Consider the following 27,627-nt stretch of genomic DNA (forward strand, 5'->3'; position numbering starts at 1 on the left):
AGTCTGTTATGTTAAGTCTCAAAAAGTTTGAACTGTTGTCATAAATTCAATTGACCTTCGACTGTTCTCGATGATTCACGAACCATTATTTGTAAATAGATACATATATAATAATAATTTGAAGTATAATTTAAAATATTATATGCTTTAATTAACTATGTAAAATAATAATAAAATAAAATATTATTATTAAAATAAATACATACATAAATATATATATATATATATATATATATATATATATATATATATATATATATATATTATGTATATTAAAAATAGATATTATATGATTGTAATACTCGTTGATGTTCATATTGATATTAACCAGGTTAATTTCAAACTTAATGAATTTTAAAATAAATGGTGATCCGAAAAGGAGTTATATGAACCATAGTCCTATTAAAAATATATTTAGAAAGCTAAATAATAAATTTTAACACTTTTTATATTTTACCCAAGATCGAGCGCATACAGTTGATTTCATTTTTATTTAATAAGCTTAAACAATTAATAACTATTTTTTATAAAATAATAATTAGAATAATTAAAGATATTTAAGTTGGGATTTTTACAAAGACTTTTATCCGCCACTGAATAACGACGGAGTACGAAATTCAGTCCGTGAATGAAATAGTAGACGACGGCTAACTTAATCACACATTTATATATTTATATTATATTATAATTATTATTATATTATTATTATTAATTTATTGGGTGAATTTTTTTATCCTCACAAATTGATGGAGTACGGAGTAATATAAATTATAGGTGATATATCCATCCACCTCAATCATTTGTGAATTCATCCGTAATTTAAGATAACTTTTTGTTTCCAATCAATTCAATCACACTATTTGTCAATTTTGTATCCATTCATACATATTACATGATCATATCCATTATCCATCAACTTTATTTTCTTCTCTGTACGATCGAATATATCATCACTTTTACTTTCCACTTTCTGTTAGATTTCAACATCAACACAATCAATTATTCTCTCTATATTATACATACACCCATGATTGCATTCGGGGAGAAGGAAAACACAAAACCAACTTTCAATCTTAGATTTCTATTACCATTATCCGATCATTATTCTCTCCGGGTTTAAAACCCACTGGAATGACTTATTACTTGCTATTGATATTGTCATGAAAACCATTCAACCATCACCATTAGAAAACAAACACCATCGATCCATATTTGCCTACTTCTGTTTCTGATGTGAATCGACAACTCTGCTCGCTTCTTGTTGATTAACAATCCTACACCACCATAACCAATACTACTACCCAAACTCATTCACGTCATCATCCTTAGCCCCAATCAAAGGCTGCTGCTGTTGTTTACTCTTCCTTGTTTCAAATTTTTTTTAATCGATCCTCCTGTTATAGTTACCCAAGAGCTGTAACCGCTACTTCATCTAGTACACTACTATAGCACGATAACTTTAAACTCAAACCAGAAACCCTAGCAACTGCAGTCGTCATTTCTTCTACTTCCTGCACAAACATTTTTCTTTTACACCGATGGCTGCTACAACTGCCGTTTCAGTTTAAAACATCACATACATCTCCTTCTAATACAATTTATAATTTTTCTGTTTGAGCAAGCTATCAAAAGGGATAAAGATATATATGTTTACAGTTTTATCGAAGTATCAACTTAGATATAGATGTATAAAGCTTTATCAAATGATCAAGTGGAACAAATTACCTTAAATGGCCGACAAATTGAAGCTTTAGAAAAGTGGCGTTCATTATTTTATTAAAGTATCATGGATAAAGATTGTTGACCACGTACTTCCTTGTTATTACTCTTAATGCCGTATGATACAGACCCAAACCAATATGATTTCTTCTGGGCCGTAAACTGTTGGTTGCTATCGGGTTTATTAATTATTTTCTTGGGCCAAATTGCGTTTAGACTACAAATATGATCAGACTTCATATTGGGTCGCTGCTATGTTTATTTTTTTTTTTTTTGTATAAACCATCGAAGCCAAATCCTTGATGGCTATTACGATGAAGTTTATTCGTGAAAATAACCGATGATCAAAATAATGATTATAATGATGAATTTAATATAAGTGTTATGATGATAAGAATGAAGGATGAGGGTGGGTGATCCTAAAGAAGACGATACATGAAATCATGATTTTTGATAAAACATGAAATCATGAATGAATAATGATAGATGATTCGTTGATGATACACAGCGATTTGATGATCGAAGCTAGATGAGTCAGAGATGATGAGTATGGTAGTTCTTGACTCTGGTGGAATTGCTAGTAAGGAAGAAGAAGATAGAACACGATTAATTGGTTAGATATTATACATATGCGTTATAAACCAGAAAATAATGGATGGAGGGATGGTCAGGGGGTTATTCGGATGAGCGAGAGGTCACGAGTTCGAGTCCCTGGAGTGGCAGTATTCTTTTTTTGGTCGATTTAAAGGTAGTTCTCCTATTTTTAATAATAATAATATTATTATTATTATTATTATTATTATTATTATTATTATTGTTATTATTAATCTAATCTAATTATTATTATTATTAATGTTGTTATTGTTAGAATTATATTTATTATTATTATGATCATTATCAATTATATTATTATTACTAAGTTAATTATTATTAACACTAATGTTAGTATTATGAATGTTATTATCATTATTATTATAAGTATCAAATAAAACTTATTAGTATTATCATTACCGATATTATTATTATTACTTGTACTAAAATGGTTATTCTTATAGCTAGTATTATTATCAGTACTATTAGTATTATTATCATCAACACGATCTTATATAAATATTATTTTATTATCGTTATTATTAAAAGTATCATTATTAAGACTATTAGAATTATCATAAAAATAAGTATTATTGTTATCATGATTATTAAGATTATCTTTTATTAAAAGTTACATTTTTATTATTATTACTTTATTAATATTATTATTATCACCATTGTTATTACTACAAATAAAGTGACGAATGTTAGTATCCAAAAATTATTATTTTCCATATCATTATTAAACCTAGTTATATATTATCATTATTTTGGTATTATCATTAATTTAACAAATAAATAATATTGATATACAAGTATATTTAATATGCATAACTCAACTATATTTATATTTGAAATGAAAATACGTGAATAAATAATAATACTTATAAAATATTAAATATATAAATTTCATCATTAATAATAATATACAATTTGTTCGATTACCATTATATATTTTAATATATATATGAATGATCTAGGTTCGTGAATCCGAGGCCAACCCTATACTTGTTCAATGTCGTTCTATGTATTTTTACTACAAAATACAATAGGTGAGTTTCATTTGCTCCCTTTTTTTACTCATTACATTTTTGGGCTGAGAATACATGCAAATGCTTTATTAACTGTTTTACAATAATTATATGCGTGAGTTATAGTCCCACTTTTAAAATCTAATATTTTTGGGATGAGAATACATGCAGGTTTTATAAATGATTTACAAAATAGACACAAGTACGTGAAACTACATTCTATGGTTGAATTATCGAAATCGAATATGCCCCTTTTTATTAAGTCTGGTAATCTAAGAATTAGGGAACAGACACCCTAATTGACGCGAATCCTAAAGATAGATCTATCGGGCCCAACAAGCCCCATCCAAAGTACCGGATGCTTTAGTACTTCGAAATTTATATCATGTCCGAAGAAGGATCCCGGAATGATGGGGATATTCTTATATGCATCTTGTTAATGTCGGTTACCAGGTGTTCAATCCATATGAATGATATTTTGTCTCTATGCATGGGACGTATGTTTATGAGAAATGGAAATATGAAATCTTGTGGTCTATTAAAATTATGAAATGATTATCTATGTTAAAGTAATGAACTCACCAACCTTTTGGTTGACACTTTAAAGCGTGTTTATTCTCAGGTACAAAAGAAATCTTCCGCTGTGTAATTGCTCATTTTAAAGATATTATTTGGAGTTATTCATGATTTATTTCAAAAGACGTTGCATTCGAGTCATTGAGATCATCAAGATTATTATTAAGTCAATTATAGTTAGATATATTATGAAATGGTATGCATGCCGTCAACTTTAGATGTAATGAAAGATTGTCTTTTCAAAAAACGAATGCAATGTTTGTAAAATGTATCATATAGAGATCAAGTACCTCGCGATGTAATCAACTGTTGTGAATCGTTTATAATCGATATGGACTTCATCCGGATGGATTAGGACGGGTCCTTTCAGTTGGTATCAGAGCGGTGGTCTTAGTGAACCATGTCTGCATTAATGTGTCTAACTGATAAGTCGTTAGGAGGCATTAGTGAGTCTGGACTTCGACCGTGTCTGCATGTCAAAAGTTTTGTTTATCATTTCGTGTCGAAAATTTTCTGCTTATCATTCTTAGGGAATCACTTGCTTATCATTCTTAGTCTAGACACGTTTTACTGCATTGACTGCATGAATAGTGTATAGACAAAATTCATATCTTAGCGTATCTGCTACTTTATATCTTAGCATATCTGTTACTGTAACTTTACCTGACAACTTCCGTAAATTCCTCCGTAACATATGGGATTTTAGTATTATATATGCATATGTAAATTATGTATAGCAGGATACTAAGCTACATCCTATCATCTAATTCTTATCGAAAATTCTTCATCTAATCGTACGAGATGAATCCCTCAACCAGTTCAAGTTCCTCGAATTCCGACAGCTATTCCGATATGGAAACACACTTGAGCTTCGAAAGAAGTATAACTGGAATGGATCAACAAAATTAGTCATCACCAATTCGGGATGAATTGGCGATGTGTTCGTAGTCGACTAAACCAACAGAGACAAGAAGAAAGCGATCCTTTCCATTCCACCAACTGAATTTACCTCTTGGCGATGAACCTGAAACAATTACCGGTGAATCTGTTTGTAATACTATTTTCTCTCTCATTTCCTGAATATCTTGCCAAAATTATATTCTATCTAAAATTCTAAACCTTATTCATTCGCTTGTTCCAACCGACAATCACCCCGGAATAATAGAAGAAGTCAACAAACTTCGCGCTCGAAAAATAAATTTGGAGAATATGGTGCAAAATGTACCAGCTTCAGCAACATCACCGGCACCAACAGTACCATCAGTAACAGCACCAGTACCATCAGCAATCCATGCCTCAACATCTCATTCTGTACCTCGAGTATAATCATCGTTCTACGTATTGTTCTACATTGATTATCTTCGTTCTTCATGGCGATTAAGTAATCTCTAAATGTTTTAGAGATTATGTATTCTAGTTATAACGGTAAACCAAATGAGTTTAATATAATATTGACTCATTAAATCCATGATTACATCTGAAGAAAATATATATGTATATGTGTTTTCGAAAAGATTGTAATTAAAAATTCTTTTGTACAAACTGTTAATGGTGAAAATATTTTAACGGGTAGGTAATACCCGAGGAATATTTAAATTTCACATTAATAAGTTACACTGTATATTCTTCGAATCTGATTCAACAGTTATTCACTATCCTATTTACAACCACCGAGATACGTATCCGTTCACCAAAGAATAACTATTTTCATTCAAATTCAATTTCATATTTGGATTTTGACCTATCAGAATCCAACAAGTGGCATAATGAAGAAATAATGGACACAATAAAAATTGATTAGAAACAGACTAATTAACAATATTAAATTTTTATTAAGAAACCACGCAAACAAAATCCTAGCTAACTGTTCCTAGATAACTGTTAATTCCGAATTACATTTTATTTTATCGCAATTTAATTATCGCAATTCTATTTATCGTCATTTAATTTCTGTTATTTACTTTACGCACTTTATTTATCGTCATTTATTTTTTCTGTTATTTATTTTACGCACTCTAAATATCGAGTCACGATACATAATTATTAATTCAAATATTATATATTCAATTATATATGAATTATTGGACTGTTAACTGTGGGCTATCGACTGTGGACTAATAACATTGGACAATTAAAATGAATTAAAATATTGACTATAACATATGAAACTAAACAATTCTCCAAGTTTGCCACTTGATTTCGTCTTAAACATCATTTGTATCTTCACGATTACATTCTGCGTTCAAACCTTTCATGATTCTTGAAAACACCTCAATCGAGAGGATGAATCAACCGCACTTCATTTACGGGAGAAAAGATTGATGCGTATAATTATGCACCTGAAGACACTCGGAATCTGAGTAAACGTTTAACACGTAGCTGTGCTAATTTCCTTTAGCGTTATTATTACCACAAATAACTTTGCATCTGCTGTTCGAGATAGTCAGTTTTGTCACAGCTCCAGCAAGACAACTTCGACTTTTCATACGAAAACAACCTTATTATAACGTTGATATATACGCGTGCTCTTTTATTGTTACCAGGGAACCTTTCATATTCCACCATATTACCATCAGCGTTTAATCATCTAAAAACACAATTTTCCTGAAACCACCTCGGATTAATATCTGATGATTCAGATATCATAGCATTAAATGCAGAGGAAACAGAAAAATGGTAGATGGTCTAAACGATCAAAAGTTTGATGATAAAGAAAGGGGTGTTAGGAACACTCGATAGAAAATTGGGTATTGAAAAAAAAAAACAGATTGAACTACCCATGAAGGAGACCAAAGACAAATACAAGGACCAAACCCTATATTCAAAGAATTCAGGTAATTCTGGATCCGTTGAAATCTTTAGAGAATATCTTGCTCCGAAGTCATGTTAAAAATCTTGCGGAAAATCTTTCTCCATCAACCATCGAACTTAGAAATTTCAAAATATCATCATCAATATCTTCGATATTTCTGAGGATATTTTCATAAATATTCTCGTCCGAAATTATATACCTCTTCGTACTTCCTGTGTATCATTATATTGGAAATATTCAATAGAAAATTTAGTACCGAAAAGCGAATTATGCGAAACTCTGAAGGAAGCCGTGGACAAATTACAAAGAATAAGTTTGACTTCAAAGAATCCAAAAGATTTAATGCCTGCTGAAGTCTTTAGCGAATATTTTCCTCCTTACTCTAAACCCTTACGGATAAATCTTCTTCATCATCCATTGATATTAGAAATTCCAAGATATCATCGTAGCTTTCATTATAAATATCCTCCATATTTCTGAAGATATTTTCATAACTATTCTTATCTGAAATTATTAATCTCTTCCTGATATCAGTGTTACATCATATAGAAACTGTTAGTTTCTATATTCTGTAAACTTTCAAGCTTAAAAATATGAATGTTATTGAAGTAATGTTGGGAACTGATGCATGAGTTTGTATAATATAATGACACTTGATCAATGTGATTATATTACAGTAAGTCATGCTGAGTTTCTAAATGGAACATGATGATTCACAGATTATAACGTCACCATGTGACATGTTACATAACTCTTTCATTCTGATTAACTTATGAACATATCAAGAAAATATATTCTTGGTAGTTCTATTCTCAGTGACTCTGGTAATTTGACAAATCAAATCGTGTTATTATGTTCTTTCTTGTTTAGAACATTACATTCATTCGAAACTCCATACTTACGAATTCTGGACCATTACAAGAGGTGTCCAATCGTAAAAAGAAGAAACGAAGAGACAAAGCTCCAAAAGAAATAGAAATTGGGGTATAAATTGCAGCAAAGAGGAAGGAGTATTAACTGTGGATGACAATAATTATAGAAAACAGATTTAGGGACATTGAAATATAAGGAAAGATATAAAGCCCGATAACAACACCTAAATTACAAACCGTGTATATCAATGTTTATCACAACATAAAGACACGGGAGAATTATAAGTACTATAACCCCAAGGGTAAAGTAGAAGTAAGCAGATTCCTCTGGTGAAAGTTGGAAAAGAAGAATAATTGTTGCGATAATAAGGATGAGGACAAGGATCAAAACCGGATTAAGCATTATTATAATCTTTTGGATATATGAACTGAGAAAGAAAGTATAGGAATGGTGAGAATAATGGAACGGAAGAGCTTAATTTATAATGGAAATATCAGACAGATTAATCGAAGCAGATCACCATATTTAATTAGAGAGATTTTAATTTCATTATTCGCCGAAGAACCAGATCTCATAGATTTCCAAGATTTTCTTTAGATCCCTTGAATTCCGGAATTCAACCAAGACAACGTCAAAAGTCAAGACGTACCTTATTTTCTAAATTCAATCGTGACTACGTCAAAAGTTAAGACGAAACTTTTCACTAATTTGTGATAGCTTCAGTCGTACTCTTCGAGTAATCGAATTATCTAATTCATATTACTCAACAGTAATAAAACTCTAATTATCAGCTCATATTCGTCAGTAAAATATTCTTAGTGTTAGCCATGACAACCTCACTCAAATTTCGGGACGAAATTTCTTTAACGGGTAGGTACTGTGATGACCCGGGAATTTTTGACCAAATTTAAACTTAATCTTTAAATGATTTCGACACGATAAGCAAAGTCTGTTATGTTAAGTCTCAAAAAGTTTGAACTGTTGTCATAAATTCAATTGACCTTCGACTGTTCTCGATGATTCACGAACCATTATTTGTAAATAGATACATATATAATAATAATTTGAAGTATAATTTAAAATATTATATGCTTTAATTAACTATGTAAAATAATAATAAAATAAAATATTATTATTAAAATAAATACATACATAATATATATATATATATATATATATATATATATATATATATATATTATGTATATTAAAAATAGATATTATATGATTGTAATACTCGTTGATGTTCATATTGATATTAACCAGGTTAATTTCAAACTTAATGAATTTTAAAATAAATGGTGATCCGAAAAGGAGTTATATGAACCATAGTCCTATTAAAAATATATTTAGAAAGCTAAATAATAAATTTTAACACTTTTTATATTTTACCCAAGATCGAGCGCATACAGTTGATTTCATTTTTATTTAATAAGCTTAAACAATTAATAACTATTTTTTATAAAATAATAATTAGAATAATTAAAGATATTTAAGTTGGGATTTTTACAAAGACTTTTATCCGCCACTGAATAACGACGGAGTACGAAATTCAGTCCGTGAATGAAATAGTAGACGACGGCTAACTTAATCACACATTTATATATTTATATTATATTATAATTATTATTATATTATTATTATTAATTTATTGGGTGAATTTTTTTATCCTCACAAATTGATGGAGTACGGAGTAATATAAATTATAGGTGATATATCCATCCACCTCAATCATTTGTGAATTCATCCGTAATTTAAGATAACTTTTTGTTTCCAATCAATTCAATCACACTATTTGTCAATTTTGTATCCATTCATACATATTACATGATCATATCCATTATCCATCAACTTTATTTTCTTCTCTGTACGATCGAATATATCATCACTTTTACTTTCCACTTTCTGTTAGATTTCAACATCAACACAATCAATTATTCTCTCTATATTATACATACACCCATGATTGCATTCGGGGAGAAGGAAAACACAAAACCAACTTTCAATCTTAGATTTCTATTACCATTATCCGATCATTATTCTCTCCGGGTTTAAAACCCACTGGAATGACTTATTACTTGCTATTGATATTGTCATGAAAACCATTCAACCATCACCATTAGAAAACAAACACCATCGATCCATATTTGCCTACTTCTGTTTCTGATGTGAATCGACAACTCTGCTCGCTTCTTGTTGATTAACAATCCTACACCACCATAACCAATACTACTACCCAAACTCATTCACGTCATCATCCTTAGCCCCAATCAAAGGCTGCTGCTGTTGTTTACTCTTCCTTGTTTCAAATTTTTTTTAATCGATCCTCCTGTTATAGTTACCCAAGAGCTGTAACCGCTACTTCATCTAGTACACTACTATAGCACGATAACTTTAAACTCAAACCAGAAACCCTAGCAACTGCAGTCGTCATTTCTTCTACTTCCTGCACAAACATTTTTCTTTTACACCGATGGCTGCTACAACTGCCGTTTCAGTTTAAAACATCACATACATCTCCTTCTAATACAATTTATAATTTTTCTGTTTGAGCAAGCTATCAAAAGGGATAAAGATATATATGTTTACAGTTTTATCGAAGTATCAACTTAGATATAGATGTATAAAGCTTTATCAAATGATCAAGTGGAACAAATTACCTTAAATGGCCGACAAATTGAAGCTTTAGAAAAGTGGCGTTCATTATTTTATTAAAGTATCATGGATAAAGATTGTTGACCACGTACTTCCTTGTTATTACTCTTAATGCCGTATGATACAGACCCAAACCAATATGATTTCTTCTGGGCCGTAAACTGTTGGTTGCTATCGGGTTTATTAATTATTTTCTTGGGCCAAATTGCGTTTAGACTACAAATATGATCAGACTTCATATTGGGTCGCTGCTATGTTTATTTTTTTTTTTTTTGTATAAACCATCGAAGCCAAATCCTTGATGGCTATTACGATGAAGTTTATTCGTGAAAATAACCGATGATCAAAATAATGATTATAATGATGAATTTAATATAAGTGTTATGATGATAAGAATGAAGGATGAGGGTGGGTGATCCTAAAGAAGACGATACATGAAATCATGATTTTTGATAAAACATGAAATCATGAATGAATAATGATAGATGATTCGTTGATGATACACAGCGATTTGATGATCGAAGCTAGATGAGTCAGAGATGATGAGTATGGTAGTTCTTGACTCTGGTGGAATTGCTAGTAAGGAAGAAGAAGATAGAACACGATTAATTGGTTAGATATTATACATATGCGTTATAAACCAGAAAATAATGGATGGAGGGATGGTCAGGGGGTTATTCGGATGAGCGAGAGGTCACGAGTTCGAGTCCCTGGAGTGGCAGTATTCTTTTTTTGGTCGATTTAAAGGTAGTTCTCCTATTTTTAATAATAATAATATTATTATTATTATTATTATTATTATTATTATTATTATTGTTATTATTAATCTAATCTAATTATTATTATTATTAATGTTGTTATTGTTAGAATTATATTTATTATTATTATGATCATTATCAATTATATTATTATTACTAAGTTAATTATTATTAACACTAATGTTAGTATTATGAATGTTATTATCATTATTATTATAAGTATCAAATAAAACTTATTAGTATTATCATTACCGATATTATTATTATTACTTGTACTAAAATGGTTATTCTTATAGCTAGTATTATTATCAGTACTATTAGTATTATTATCATCAACACGATCTTATATAAATATTATTTTATTATCGTTATTATTAAAAGTATCATTATTAAGACTATTAGAATTATCATAAAAATAAGTATTATTGTTATCATGATTATTAAGATTATCTTTTATTAAAAGTTACATTTTTATTATTATTACTTTATTAATATTATTATTATCACCATTGTTATTACTACAAATAAAGTGACGAATGTTAGTATCCAAAAATTATTATTTTCCATATCATTATTAAACCTAGTTATATATTATCATTATTTTGGTATTATCATTAATTTAACAAATAAATAATATTGATATACAAGTATATTTAATATGCATAACTCAACTATATTTATATTTGAAATGAAAATACGTGAATAAATAATAATACTTATAAAATATTAAATATATAAATTTCATCATTAATAATAATATACAATTTGTTCGATTACCATTATATATTTTAATATATATATGAATGATCTAGGTTCGTGAATCCGAGGCCAACCCTATACTTGTTCAATGTCGTTCTATGTATTTTTACTACAAAATACAATAGGTGAGTTTCATTTGCTCCCTTTTTTTACTCATTACATTTTTGGGCTGAGAATACATGCAAATGCTTTATTAACTGTTTTACAATAATTATATGCGTGAGTTATAGTCCCACTTTTAAAATCTAATATTTTTGGGATGAGAATACATGCAGGTTTTATAAATGATTTACAAAATAGACACAAGTACGTGAAACTACATTCTATGGTTGAATTATCGAAATCGAATATGCCCCTTTTTATTAAGTCTGGTAATCTAAGAATTAGGGAACAGACACCCTAATTGACGCGAATCCTAAAGATAGATCTATCGGGCCCAACAAGCCCCATCCAAAGTACCGGATGCTTTAGTACTTCGAAATTTATATCATGTCCGAAGAAGGATCCCGGAATGATGGGGATATTCTTATATGCATCTTGTTAATGTCGGTTACCAGGTGTTCAATCCATATGAATGATATTTTGTCTCTATGCATGGGACGTATGTTTATGAGAAATGGAAATATGAAATCTTGTGGTCTATTAAAATTATGAAATGATTATCTATGTTAAAGTAATGAACTCACCAACCTTTTGGTTGACACTTTAAAGCGTGTTTATTCTCAGGTACAAAAGAAATCTTCCGCTGTGTAATTGCTCATTTTAAAGATATTATTTGGAGTTATTCATGATTTATTTCAAAAGACGTTGCATTCGAGTCATTGAGATCATCAAGATTATTATTAAGTCAATTATAGTTAGATATATTATGAAATGGTATGCATGCCGTCAACTTTAGATGTAATGAAAGATTGTCTTTTCAAAAAACGAATGCAATGTTTGTAAAATGTATCATATAGAGATCAAGTACCTCGCGATGTAATCAACTGTTGTGAATCGTTTATAATCGATATGGACTTCATCCGGATGGATTAGGACGGGTCCTTTCACTAGGAGTCTGATCAGACCCCATAAAACAGCAAACAAGTGCTCCGGTGGGTTTCTTGGTGCTTGATGCTCATCACGGTTCTCATCCTTGATGCGTGTAAGCTTCAAGTGTACAACTCTTTGATGTTTTAGCATCACTTTGATCAAGTTTCAACCATAAACACACAACTAAGAGTAAAAGCTAACATTCTACAAGTTTTGAACATCAAGGTTGTCTCTTTATTGCATAAACACAATAAAGCTTTAACCTTTGTCCTTTTGACACAAGTTTATACATCTTCATCATATGAGATGATGAAGACTTGATTTTTATCACCATAAAAATCAAAAAAAGGTTCCAAGTAAGTGAGATCTACAATAATAACTTAGATCTCAAGTGTTAAGAAACCCTAAGCTAGAAAGCTTAGATCTTTACAAGATTAATGAGACCATAAACTAAAAAGCTAAGATCTAGTAAAAGTAATGAGACCATAAGCTAAAAAGCTAAGATCTAAACAAAATAATAAAACCCTAAGCTAGAAAGCTTGGATCTTTAATGTTCTTGAAGATTCTTAAAGCAAAAGGCTAGATCTTCAAATTTCATGAAGATCATAAACACAAGTTTTGATCTGTTTAACAAAGTAAAGAGATCATAAGCTAGAAAACTTAGATCCAATAAAGTAATGAAGATTCAAAGCTAGAAATCTTGAATCTTTCATGTTCTTGAAGGATTCAAATCAAAGTTTGAATCTTCAAGATATAACAAGATCAAGAAGCTAAAAAGCTTGATCCTTTAATGATGATGATGATGTCGTGTAGAAGAAGAGAAGAAGAAGAAGAAGAAAATTTAAACTTACAATTTTTTGTGTGAGAAAGACTAGAGAGAAAATTAGAGAGTGAGTGTGTGTAAAATGAGAATGAGATCAAGTGTGAAATGGGTAAATGAGGCTTGATATTTATAGTGGTTGAGGTGGTGCTTGGTGTGTCAAAACCGTAGGGACATGGAGGGGACAAGGGGATAACTTTTTGCTTTTTGTACGGTGGTGGTCTAAAGGTGGTGCTTATTGTTGAGATCTCATGCAGCATGTGTGATAATGGTTAACAAAAATGCTAGTATATTGGCTCATATTAATGGATTTTTGTCCTACTTCTTAATGGGTCATAATCTATTTAAAATTAGGCTAACTTAAAAGTCTAATAACTAGAGTAGGGTGGGCTTATGTCCAATAAGGTAGAAAGTCCAACAAGACTAACTAGTTTGCATTAGTAAATTACTAAGCATAATTAAGCAACCAATAAGCCAAGTAATTGTCATTAGAAAACAACAATTAGTATTACGTAGTCTTAATAGTCCAATTATGACCAAAATTAATCGTGTACAGAGTACATAACTCGTTTCAAACGACAAGTGACACTAACGGTCGTAAAAGCATTCGAGGATCAAGTTAAGTGATTACGCACTTAATAACACGCTGTAAGGTATTAACGAAAGTAATTATCATGAAATAAGATCCCAGAGCATAAACTAGCTCAGTATGCACAAATACGCAGTTTCGTGAAAGTATAGAGCACAAAAATATAGGTCAAAAAAGTCGGGTCGTTACAGTCTTCTTTATAATGAATACTGTAACATCCCATTTTTCCCGTACATATTTAAAGGTACAAACTTATTAATTAGTATGCTTATAACTTGTGCGTACGTGATTAAAAGACATAAGTGCTAGTTATTGTGTGTGTGTATATATATATATATATACGAATATGTATGTGTATATATATGTGTTTAGAATATATGCATGTATAAGTATATGCATGGGTCTTTGTTGATGTTAAGTCTTGTGAGACTAAAAGATGAAGTTTAGACGTGCATAGGAAGCGTGAACAAGGTGTACAAGTTGAATAAATTGTTAATTGCCGCGCCGCGATAATTGTCGCGCCGCGACAATTTGGGTTATGTTGATGAAAGGAAACCCTAAATAGCTATAATTTAGGGTTTGGTCTTATGAATTGAGGTTGTAAGTGTTAAATCGTGTTTTTAGTCACTAATACACTTGTAATTGAAGGAAGAATTGTAAATGGGTCATGTTTGACTAAAATTGTAAGTTTAAGTATTAAAATGAGTCAAACGAGTAATGTTGACCTAGTTTGGGTGAAATGGGTATGAAGTACCCTAAGTTTGTGTTAGCTAAAGTTAGTAGACTATAAATCGCTAGCTTTAGTGATTGAATATGAGTCTTGGCCATTTATGGGCAGTTTTGGTTTAGCTGAGATATTTAATGCAAATTGGGTCATTAAATGCTTAAGTGTAAGTAATGTGGTTAGCTCCACTAGTTGTGTATTGAAAGTGTACTTAATGTATTAGGTACATTGCTTTGAAGTTCGGAAGTGCATAATCATCATCCTTGTATTAAAGTGAGTGGAATAATTATGCGTGTACATATATAATATATTTATTTGTGTAGTATAAATGTGGCATTGTCCCGGTGTTCAAGACACCACATTCTAAGTAACGAGTAGTATTGTTGCGGTGTTCAAGACACTACTCATTGTTTGATTGACATGTGGTATTGTCGCGGTGTTTAAGACACCACATTGTCATGGGAGTGGATGTCGCGATGTTCAAGGCACCACTCATGGTTTGATTGACATGTGGAATCGTCGCGGTGTTCAAGACGCCACATTGTCATGAGGGTGAGTTAGTCGTGGTGTTCAAGATATCACCTGGGGGGATTAGTGATTACGCGGTGTTTAAGTAACACCAATGGATGTTATGAACTCCGACGATCTTTTACGAGTACCGTTCCCTTGTACGATTGGTTAACCATGGTTGTGTGAATTCGTATCTAGCATAATTAAATTGTGAACTATATGCTATTGTTGTTGCTAGCTTCTTGTGAATTGTGGATAGTAGTTTATGCATGATGTTTGCATGGTTATCGAATTGCTAGCTTATATGCGGTATGGTAAATGATTGCAAGTAAGTAGGTTATATATGAACATGTATAATTATTGCATTCACTAAGCATTAGCTTACCTCTCTCGTTGTTTATCTTTTTAGATGCAGGTGCAGATAGGGGAAAATGGGTTGTTGGGCACAAGTTGTCCCTTGGTGATGCTTTTTGAAGCTTTTGAAGCTTTTGAAGTTGGCCTAGTGATTTGGGTAGTTTAGCCCCACACCATGCTCGAAGTGTTTTTTGGTTTAAAACTATCATTTGTGAATGGCTCAAACTTGTATTACATTTGTTAAGGGCCTTCGTGCCGTTTGTAAACATTTAACTTGTGATGTTGTTTAATGGGTTATGTGTAACCATTTAATTTTGGCGCTAATGGTTTATCATTTTAAAAAAAAAATATCGTATGGAATACGGGTTGGGTTGTTTCAAGTGGTATCAGAGCATGGTCTAAGGGATTTAGGTGACTTGAGATAGGTGCCTAGACTTAGACTTTATTGTGTTTGCGCTTTATGCGGGGCTTGTAGGACTTCGGGTCGGATCGGGAATTGTTAGTGCATAGGTTTATGTGAACTAACCTTGCGCTATTTGTTTTGTGATGTATTTGGAATCCATCAAGCGAGATAGACGTTGTACTAGCAAGCTAATGCGAGATGCTCGCGTAACAATGACTAGCTACCATTGTTACGGGTGCAAATCATGTCAAACAAGCGAAGTACGACGATTGTTGAGCAAGATGGGGCGGTAAGGTGTATATGTGTATATATGCGTGTCATGTCTTTCATTCGTTGTTTAACCTCTTTCGTTTTATAGAATGAAGATGAGAAATGGACACGACACCGATAATGGGGGCACGAGCGAGGACCCCGAGTTCACGGCCAAAGTTGAGGCCATCTTGAAAAGTCATCATGCGTCTTTCCTTGAAGATGTTAGGAAAACGTTTCTAGATACGATTGACGAGCAATTAGTCAACGTAGTAAAGGAGCAAATTAAAGTTGTCCTTCAAGAGGACAATGTTGGGAGACGAGACTTTTTCTATAAGAATTTTAAAGATGCTCAACCTCCTACTTTTGAGGGCGAACGGGACCCACTTAAGAGTGCCCAGTGGATCTCCGATATGGAGGGAGCTTTCCGTACTTGTGAATGCCCGCTTAAGGTATGGTTGTAGCATGTTGAGAGGTGACGCTAAATTGTGGTGGGATACGAAAATCCAACTCTATGGTGAAGAACAATGTATGGATTTTACTTGGGAAGAGTTCAAGGCGGAGTTTTTCGACGAATACAGAACTTCGGCCGATCTTACGAGGCTTAAGGACGAGTTACGTTCCTTGAGCCAAGGATCGATGGATTTGAACACTCTCAAATTCGTTTTCTTGTTTAAGACCCAATTTTGCCCGGAGTATGTTGGGAATGATAAAATGTTGAAGGAAGACTTCTATCGAATCTTGAATGATAGTTATCAAGAGAAGATAAGTGTAAATGTGGTGAAAAGCTTCGATGAGTTGTTCAATATGGCCAAAGGTTTTGAGGCGCTCGTATTAAGAAAGAGTGACTTTACTTTTGGCAAAAGGAAGTTCGAAGCTACAAGTCATTTGAACAAGAAGAGTTAGGGTGCAACCGAAAGTGTCGGTAGTGTGAAGGAAAGTGTTCCCGGAGAGTTCCGTTATTCTTGTCACAATTGTGGACGAAAGGGACATATGGCCCGTGATTGCACCAACCCTCCTTCTACAACCAAACTCACTTGTTATAATTGTGGTAAAGAAGGGCACAAGAGGCTGGAATGTCCCAATTCGAACAATGATCACATTAAGAAATTAGAGAAAGCGGCGGGTACGGCTAGGGGTCGCAACCACTTGATGACGAATGAAGAAGCCAAACAATCGAATGAAGTCGTCTCAGGTACTTTCATGGTTAACTCTAATCCGGCACGGATACTTTTTGATAGTGGTGCTAATTTGTCGTTTGTGTCTCCAAGATTTGTGCCTAAGTTGAATAAACCGCTAGCTAAGTTAAGTCATCCGGTAGAAGTCGAAATAGCGGATGGTAAAACGATGCTAGGGTTTGATGTTTGTAAAAATTGTAATGTTGTGTTTGGTACCGAAACTTTTGAAATCGATCTCATTCCAATGACTTTGGGTGATTTTGATATTGTTGTTGGTATGGATCGGCTCGATCGTAATAAAGCCGATATTGCATGCCATGATAAATTCATTCGTGTGAAGACCCCAAGTGGGGGAGAGTTAATTATTCATGGCGATAGGCGAAGAAGACTTGTGCCGATATGCACTTTTGCACGGGCACGTCGTCCCTTGTTAGTGGTGGCACGGCTTTCCTTGCCCATGTTGTTGATACTCGTGATGAGCCACCACCCATTCGTGAAATTTTAGTGGTAAATGAATTTGAAGACGTTTTTCTGGATGAGATACCGGGTGTTCCGGCGAAAAGACAAGTTGAATTTCGCATCGAGTTGGTTCCGGGGGCTACCCCCATTGCTAAAACTCCTTATCGTTTAGTACCAACGGAAATGCAAGAATTGTTAAATCAAACCCAAGAGTTACTTGAAAAGGGTTTTATTCGACCGAGTTCCCCGCCATGGGGTGCTCCGGTTTTATTTGTGAAGAAGAAAGACGGTAGTATGCGGGTGTGCATCGATTATCGGGAGTTGAACAAAGTGACGATCAAGAATTGCTATCCATTGCCTCGAATTGACGATTTGTTTGACCAACTCCAAGGTGCTACGTATTTTTCTAAGATTGACTTACGGTCCGGCTATCATCAAGTACGGGTACGTGAGGAAGACATATAGAAAATGGCTTTTCGAACGCGTTATGGGCATTTTGAGTTTGTAGTTATGCCTTTTGGTCTTACGAATGCACCGGCGGCATTCATGGATCTTATGAACCGAGTGTGCCAATCTATGTTGGACAAGTCAGTAATTGTGTTCATTGACGACATACTTGTTTATTCTAAGAGTATGAAGGAACATGAGCACCATTTGCGCGAAGTGTTGAAGACTTTGCGGAAGGAGAAGTTGTATGCTAAATTCTCCAAATGTGAATTTTGGCTAAGGGAAGTTCAATTCCTTGGCCATATTGTGAATAAAGAAGGTATCCAAGTAGATCTGGGGAAGATTGAGACGATGAAGAGTTGGGGGAAACCGACTACGCCTACGGAAATTCGAAGTTTTCTCGGATTAGCCGGTTATTATCGTCGGTTTATCCAAGACTTTTCTAAGATTGCTTCTCCTTTGACGAAGTTGACAAGGAAGAACATAAGGTTCAATTGGGAAAACGAGCAAGAAATTGCTTTTCAATTGTTAAAAGAGAAGTTGTGTCAAGCTCCGGTGTTAGTGTTGCTGGAAAGGGTAGAAGACATGACGGTTTATTGTGATGCTTCTTTAAATGGGCTCGGGTGTGTTCTAATGCAAAGGGGTAAAGTCATCGCTTACGCCTCTCGAAAATTAAAGGAACACGAAAAGAGATACCCAACTAATGATCTTGAATTGGCGGCGGTGGTTCATGCGTTGAAAATTTGGCGCCACTACTTGTATGGTGTCAAGTGTACGATTTATTCGGATCATAAGAGTTTGAAACATCTCTTTAATCAACGAGATTTGAATTATCGTCAACGTAGGTGGATGGATGTGGTAAAAGATTATGATTGTGAGATACTTTATCATCCGGGTAAGGCGAACGTGGTCGCGGATGCGTTAAGTAGAAAGAGTCAACATCCGGCGATACGAGTAGGATCGTTACGCATGATTATTACTAATGATTTTCTTGTAAAGTTTGGTGAGATTCAAATTGAAGCTTTTGTTAACAACGAACATAAAGAACGAATTGTGGGGCAAACGGAGTCTATTACTTTAGGCTCGCACGGTTTGTTATCTTTTCAAGGAAGAGTGTGGGTGCCTAAGATGGGTGGTTACCGACAAGTGCTCCTTGATGAAGCACATAAGTCAAAGTATTCCATTCATCCGGGTGCAACGAAAATGTACCTTGATTTAAAGAAGGAGTATTGGTGGCCGGGCATGAAACGTGATGTTGTTAAGTATGTTGAACAATGAGTCACATGTTTGCAAGTTAAAGCCAAACACCAAAAGCCGTACGGTAAGTTACAGCCATTGGAAGTCCCGAAATGGAAATGGGAGCACATTACCATGGACTTCATTATAAAGTTACCAAAGATGGCGAGAACCCAATATGATACGATTTGGGTGATAGTTGATCGATTGAAAAAGAGTGCTTTGTTTCTTCCCATTCGGGAAACGATATCATCAGAGACTTTGTCCAAGTTATTTATCAAAGAGGTGATATCGAGGCATGAGGTTCCTATATCTATTGTTTCGAATCGAGATATTCGTTTCACGTCTCGGTTTTGGAATAAGTTTCATGAAGATATGGGTACTCAATTGAAAATGAGCACGGCGTATCATCCTCAAACGGACGGTCAAACCGAGCGTACGAACCAAACGTTGGAGGATATGTTAAGGGCGTGTGTTATTGATTTCGGCAGTAGTTGGGATGAGCACTTACCATTGGTGAAATTCTCGTACAATAATAGTTACCACACTAGTATTGGAATGCCACCTTATGATATGCTTTATGGGCGTAGGTGTCGAACTCCTATTTGTTGGGGTGAAGTGGGACAACGAGAAATCGGGAGTACCGATTTGGTCCTAGAGACGAATAGTAAAATTGAGATGATTCGGGCTCGACTTAAGGCGGCGCAAGATAGACAAAAATCTTATGCCGATAAAGGGAGGCGAACGATTGAGTTTCAAAAAGGCGACATGGTGATGCTTAAAGTTTCGCCATGGAAAGGAGTTATTCGGTTTCGAAAACGAGGAAAGTTAGCTCCTCGGTTTATTGGTCCTTTCAAGGTTTTGGCACGTGTTGGTGAAGTTGCCTATAGACTAGAGTTGCCCGAAGAGCTTGCGGGGATTCATAGCACGTTTAATGTTTCCCATCTCCGTAAGTGTCTTGAGGATGACTCAACTTGGGTGCCGTTAGATGAGATTACCTTGAACAACAAGCTAGAGTATGTTGAAGAACCGATAGATGTGACGACCCGGAAATTTCCAACCAAATTTAAACTAAATTTTTATATAATTTCGACACGATAAGCAAAGACTGTAATGTTGAGTCTCAAAAATTTTTGAACTACTGTTATGAATTAATTTAACCTTTGATTATTCTCGACGATTCACGAACCACTATTTGTAAAAAGATACATATGTATGTAAATATATAAATATATGAAATATAATAATAGATGATTGGATTGTAAGAATTAAGTTGTAAAATAACAAACGATCTAATTAAGTTGTTATGAATCTATATATATATATATATATATATATATATATATATATATATATATATATATATATATATATAAGTAAATTAAAAATAATAATTAAATAATTGTAATACTCTTCGTGTTAAAACTGCCGGTAAGATATTAATCATGAGACGGCTAAACTATTATTGATTGATTCATTTGAGATTACTGTAGTTATTTTATCTTTGATCTTTTACCTCACTGAAACATACACACGTTACTTACATGGTTACTTACATGGTACACTATATTATTTTTACTCAGTGATATTTAAGGGATATAAGATCGTTAACCCGAAAACAAATTGTTTTCATGAATCAGATAAAATTGAGAACAAGAGAGATCACAATTTTCAACATGTGTGGCCAGATTTCTTTATTTATATTTTGTTTTTCTCATGCCTGATGAACAAGAAATAATGAATATTTATGTTTTCTTATTTTTTTTAATTGATGCGATTGCTTGTCAATATACAAACAACAAAGAATCACGGGTTGTGATTCATGTGGTGTCACAAGTCAACATGAAAAAGTAGCAACATGTTTTTCTTTTGTTTTCCTTTTGGACGATTATATGCATATGCATCTAAGTATCCATTTTTCTTACATAACACACACATTCATGCTCATCAACATCTCACACATAACAACCAACTACTACTACTTCATTTCTATTCTGTTTTCAATAATCAAACACCGTCTTCATCGAACTACTATCAATCACTCCTACTATTGCTATTCTTCATGTTTGTTTTTTGGGTCGAATACCACATCAACACAAACTATTGCAGCTATTACGAAGGATACTACTCTCTGTTTTGAGGACCAACACAACCAACCCTTTTTCTGTTATATGCTACTGTTGCATCTGCTTCTGTTCAGTCTAAGAGTGCAACCCTGCAGCTGCAAATCGCTCCTGTTTAGACTTCTGTTCCTGCTTCTGTTTGTTGCTACAGCTGCTCGAGAACCACCACCATTGGCCTCAAGCCAAACCCACTTGTTTATGTTTTCTAATTACTACTGCAGTTTTGTAAACCCAACTCAAAACCACCTTCGATTACCTCTTACGGTTGAAATGGTTCTGTTAATGAACCGAGACAAACCCACCATCGATAACCATCACTGAACCACTATCAAGAATATCATCGAACAACTGAAACACACTATGAAAAAGACCTACAACTGGTACTACTCTGGTTCTTATTCGACCCACATGAAAACCTTTCAAAAAAATAAAAAATAAATAAATAAATAAATAAATAAACTGACCATGATGGCCTGCTACCACTCATCGTTGATGTTCCTGTTCAACCACTATCATCTTCTTGATTCAAACTATCAAATCTATTGCTAATTTTCTATTCGAATTGCAACAAAATCGACCCCATCTCGCATCTAATACTCGTCTCTTGTTGCTGTTAATAGTCAATTGCCACTTTTGTTCATTTTCTGTTCGACCAGAGATCACCACCCTAACTATCCCCATTCGATTGCCATATCAATCACAACCAACTCCTCTATAACCTGCTATTATTATCAGGAGTCGCCATCTGTTTACTGGTTACTGTTTTCTGTTTCCTATTTCTTCGACTCCAACAAGATCATCGATAATTGATGCTATTAAAATCCCTACAACCGTTGTTGTTATGAAGAAGAGAACCGAGCTTCTTGTTATCCCAATCAATCGGCTTATTTATTTTTTTTTGGTGTCGGCAGCCTACACCCACTTGGTTTTATTTAAGGTATTGTTATATTAAATGAATTATTATTATTATTATTATTATTATTATTATTATTATTATTATTATTATTATTATTATTATTATTATTATTATTATTATTATTATTTGTTAATATTAGTTTTATTATTGTTATTATTGATAATATAATTAATATTTGTTAGTTTTATTATTATGTATGTTAAATCTTAAAATTTATATTATGGTTATCATTATTAATTATTGATATTATTACAAGTATTATAATTATTAATACTATTATTATTATTAATATATGTATTATCATTGATATAAGTATGAGTGTTATTATTATTATCATTATTATTATTATGAACATAAGTATTATTATCAACACTATCATTATATTTATTAATATTAATATGATTATTACTACTATTTTTATTAAAACTATCTTCTTATCAAAAATTAACATTTTTATTAAAGTTATTATATTTATTAAAATTTCATTTATGTTAGTATTATTATTATGAACTATATTTATAAAAATACTTACATATAATAAACTATCGGTATTTAAATATAATACTAAACATATATTTACAGATATATTAATATAATAAAATAAATAAAAATTAATTTAAATGAATATATACAAAATAGATATATAACATAAAATTTAAGATATAATACTTATAAATAAAGTATAGGTATTAAATAAAAATTTATTATAAAAGTTATATAACTACAAACACATAATTCTTATATAAGTAATAAATGAAATTATGAGATTTCCATTACATGTATTAATAAATGTACAAATGATATAGGTTCGTGAATCCGAGGTCAACCCTACACTTGTTAAATGAGGTTATATGTATTTTTACTACAAAATACAGTATGGTGAGTTTCATTTGCTCCCCTTTTAATTGCTTTTGAAAAATATATTTTTGGGCTGAGAATACATGCGCTGCTTTTATAAATGTTTACGAAATAGACACAAGTACTTAAAATATATTCTACGTTGAGTTGTACCACTGGCATACTTCCCTGTAGCTTGGTAACTACTATTTACATGGGTATTGTAAACGCGAAACCTGTTGATAGATCTATCGGGCCTGACAACCCCAACCGGACTGGACGACCAGTATTCAACGATTGCACAGTACTTCGTTTAGTGACTACACTTGGTACAGTGTAGTGAGATTTCATAATAAAGGGAATATGCGACGTTGATTAAATATTAAGTATGGTTACCAAGTGCTCAACCACTTAGAATGCTTTACATACACTTGCGAGTGTATTATGTTTATGATTAAGAAATATTGTGGTCTATTAACATATTGAAATGATTGTTATGATAAACCTATGAACTCACCAACCTTTTGGTTGACACTTTTAAGCATGTTTATTCTCAGGTACGAATTAAGTCTTCCGCTGTGCATTTGCTCATTATAAAGATAATATATGGAGTCATACATGGCATACTTAGGACAGTACCTCGCAATGGGACCAGATGTTGATGACTTCGTCCAGGTGGATTAGGACGGGTCACTACAATAGCTATTCTCGATGAAAAGGTTAAATTGTTACGTAACAAAGAAGTGAGGACCTTTAAAGTTCAATGGCGACATCGAAAGGGTTCCGAGTTTACGTGGGAATCCGAAGAGTTTGTTTTGGTTTATCTTCCGGCTTGTCATGCGGCTTGGATCGCGAGGACGCGCTCCGATTCAAGTGGGGGAGAGTTGTAACATCCCGTTTTTCCCGTACATATTTAAAGGTACAAACTTATTAATTAGTACGCTTATAACTTGTGGGTATGTGATTAAAAGACCTAAGCGCTAGTTATTGTGTAAATATATATATACGAATATGTATGTGTATATATATGTGTTTAGAATATATGCATGTATAAGTATATGCATGGGTCTTTGTTGATGTTAAGTCTTGTGAGACTAAAAGATGAAGTTTAGACGTGCATAGGAAGCGTGAACAAGGTGTACAAGTTGAATAAATCGTTAAGTTGTGTAAAGTTGTCAAATGGGTCAGTTGAAGGCCATTACCGTGCCGCGGAAGCCTTTGTCGCGCCGCGACATTGAACTCAAACCAGAGTCAGGAGACATGATAAAAAGGGTCGAGTTTTCCTTTAAATGTCACGCCGTGGAGAAGAAGGCCGTGCCGCGACCAATAACTATAATCTGAGCCAGGAGTGGTTTAAGACAACTCGTAAAATACGTTAATTGCCGCGCCGCGACAATTGAGGTCACGCCGCGACCCACTGGGTGAGCTGGTTCCGGATTTTGTTTTTAAAATAAGTGGTTCAAGGGCAAATTCATCTTTTTACGTATAGATCTTATTGGAGCATTTAATCTCCACCACTTATCTCATTTAATTCATTTCTTTTTCATTTTCTTTCTCCAATTTCTCTCAAAACATAAAAACCCACTTAGATTCATATGAGATTTGAGAGTGAAGAATTTAGAGTTGATCTTTGGAGCAAGAAATAAAGTTGTTCTCCTCGTTCTTAGCTATGAGTTGATAGTGTTGGTAAGTCTTAACTCTATATTTTGAGTTTTAATTAGTTTATGCTAGGGTTTGGTTAATTTGGAACTTGTAAGACCCATTTGGGGGTAATATGGGTGAATTTGGGTTATATTGATGAAAGGAAACCCTAAAAGCTATAATCTAGGGTTTGGTCTTATGAATTGAGGTTGTAAGTGTTAAATGGTGTTTTTAGTCACTAATACACTTGTAATTGAAGGAAGAATTGTAAATGGGTCATGTTTAACTAAAATTGTAAGTTTAAGTATTAAAATGAGTCAAACGAGTAATGTTGACCTAGTTTGGGTGAAATGGGTATGAAGTACCCTAAGTTTGTGTTAGCTAAAGTTAGTAGACTATAAATCGCTAGCTTTAGTGATTGAATATGAGTCTTGGCCATTTATGGGCAGTTTTGGTTTAGCTGAGATATTTAATGCAAATTGGGTCATTAAATGCTCAAGTGTAAGTAATGTGGTTAGCTCCACTAGTTGTGTATTGAAAGTGTACTTAATGTATTAGGTACATTGCTTTGAAGTTCGAAAGTGCATAATCATCATCCTTGTATTAAAGTGAGTGGAATAATTATGCGTGTACGTATATAATATATTTATTTGTGTAGTATGAATGTGGTATTGTCGCGGTTTTCAAGACACCACATTCTAAGTAACGATTAGTATTGTCGCGGTGTTCAAGATACTACTCATTGTTTGATTGACATGTAGTATTGTCTCGGTGTTTAAGACACCACATTGTCATGGGAGTGGATGTCGCGGTGTTCAAGGCACCACTCATGGTTTGATTGACATGTGGAATCGTCGCGGTGTTCAAGACGCCACATTGTCATGAGGGTGAGTTAGTCGCGGTGTTCAAGACATCACCCGGGGAATTAGTGATTACGCGGTGTTTAAGTAACACTAATGGATGTTATGAAATCCGACGGTCTTTTACGAGTACCGTTCCCTTGTACGATTGGTTAACCATGGTTGTGTGAATTCGTATCTAGCATAATTAAATTGTGAACTATATGCTATTGTTGTTGCTAGCTTCTTGTGAATTGTGGATAGTAGTTTATGCATGATGTTTGCATGGTTATTGAATTGCTAGCTTGTATGCGGTATGGTAAGTGATTGCAAGTAAGTAGGTTATATATGAACATGTATAATTATTGCATTCACTAAGCGTTAGCTTACCCCTCTCATTGTTTGTCTTTTTAGATGCAAGTGCGGATAGGGGAAAAGGGGTTGTTGGGCACTAGGTGTCCCTTGGTGATGCTTGTTGAAGTTTTTGAAGTTGGCCTAGTGATTTGGGTAGTTTAGCCCCAAACCATGCTCGAAGTGTTGCTTGGTTTAAAACTATCATTTGTGAATGGGTCAAACTTGTATTACATTTGTTAAGGGCCTTCGTGCCGTTTGTAAACATTTAACTTGTGATGTTGTTTAATGAGTTATATGTAACCGTTTAATTTTGGCTATAATGGTTTATCATTTTAAAAAAAAAAATTATCGTATTGAATACGGGTTGGGTTGTTTCAAATACCTATAATGATAAATTTTGAATTATATAATACTTCAACAATCGTTATCCCTCTTCTTATTAAAAGAGGAGCTAAATTATGTAATAATTATTTCAAATATTCAATCTTGACCATCCATTTTAAAAGATTAATTAAATCCAACCATTGATTTCAATATTAAAAAGATTATTACCTAATTAATTTTTCAAATTCAATAACAAAGACATCAATACCCGAATTTTAACTTAAAATTACGTTTATATATCATAATTCAAATTCAAATTCAAATTAGAAACTACGCAATCTGTTTACTAAATTTAATTTAATGCAATTACAATTTTACAGGCATAAAATTCGGAATTTTATTGCTATGGGTTATAATTTAATTTAATGGCAATTAATTATTACCTTAATTGTACTTATTTTGAAAATTGATTTTCAAGAGTCAAAATCTCCAAATTCTAAATATCCCCCAATACTTCACGGTCATATATCGCCACAATTATCTTCTACAATCAAACACCTTCATCATCGCTCATAATCAAATTCCATAGTAAAAGTCATTTGATTTGGTAATCAGTCGATTCTATCCATTAATACTGGAACACGTTCATTTTTTTTAATCAAATCGTAACCTACCAAAATAAGCCGAAGTTATTAACTCAATTTTCCTAAATTAAAGTAATATACAGTATCAATTACAATCGAAACTGATCTGACGATGTGATCCTCCATCCTTTTCCCACCTTTTGATTTCAAAATATATATATGTCCTATATATAT

At 32.9% G+C, this 27,627-nt stretch overlaps 1 pseudogene; it reads left to right on the forward strand.

The window, feature by feature from the left end:
- Window positions 1–2,259: 2,259 nt before the first annotated feature.
- The window catches only part of LOC139841782 (nucleobase-ascorbate transporter 6-like), a 45,561-nt pseudogene continuing 20,193 nt past the window's right edge, over window positions 2,260–27,627 (forward strand).

Source organism: Rutidosis leptorrhynchoides, chromosome 4 (assembly GCF_046630445.1).
Source record: "Rutidosis leptorrhynchoides isolate AG116_Rl617_1_P2 chromosome 4, CSIRO_AGI_Rlap_v1, whole genome shotgun sequence".
Taxonomy (NCBI): Eukaryota; Viridiplantae; Streptophyta; class Magnoliopsida; order Asterales; family Asteraceae; genus Rutidosis; species Rutidosis leptorrhynchoides.